Raw genomic sequence first — 551 nt, 5'->3', positions numbered from 1 at the left:
AAAGTCTGGGCTACAGTTGATCTTTGAGAAAGGGAGACAAAAGGAAATGGAACCGTTAGAGGGGAATTATCTGGCTGAGTAAACATGGAAATATCTTGGCTGGACACCACAGAGGAGAATGATGTGGAGGTGATACTGAAGGAAGAAAAAGTTGGTTTTAGACCAGGATGATGTACGTTACAGCCACTGTCTGTGCTGAGGTGGCACGGTGGCTCAGTGGTTAGCACTTGTGCTCGCTTCGGCAGCACATATACTAAAATTGGAACGATGCAGAGAAGATTAGCATGGCCCCTGCGCAAGGATGACACGCAAATTCGTGAAGCGTTCCATATTTTGTTTGGGTAGCCAAGTGGCTCAGGGGTTAGCACTGCTGCCTCACAACACCAGGGTCCCAGATTCAATTCCAGCCTCAGGTGACTGTGGAGTTTGTACATTCTCCCTGTGTCTGTGTGGGTTTCCTCCCACAATCCAAAGATTGTGCAGGTTAGGTGAATTGGCCATGCTAAATTGCCCATAGTGTTCAGGGATGTGTAGGTTAGGTGCATTAGTCA

The 551-nt window shown here is 47.7% G+C and overlaps 1 non-coding gene across 1 annotated transcript; it reads left to right on the top strand.

Annotated features, from left to right (window-relative positions):
* The first annotated feature begins 229 nt into the window (after positions 1-229).
* On the top strand, positions 230-336 carry LOC122562900. The gene has a single exon (XR_006315441.1). It is a non-coding gene; the product is annotated as a U6 spliceosomal RNA (small nuclear RNA).
* Positions 337-551: the final 215 nt, after the last annotated feature.

Source organism: Chiloscyllium plagiosum, chromosome 25 (genome assembly GCF_004010195.1).
Source record: "Chiloscyllium plagiosum isolate BGI_BamShark_2017 chromosome 25, ASM401019v2, whole genome shotgun sequence".
Lineage (NCBI taxonomy): Eukaryota > Metazoa > Chordata > Chondrichthyes > Orectolobiformes > Hemiscylliidae > Chiloscyllium > Chiloscyllium plagiosum.
This window is presented reverse-complemented; position numbering and strand designations above follow the sequence as displayed.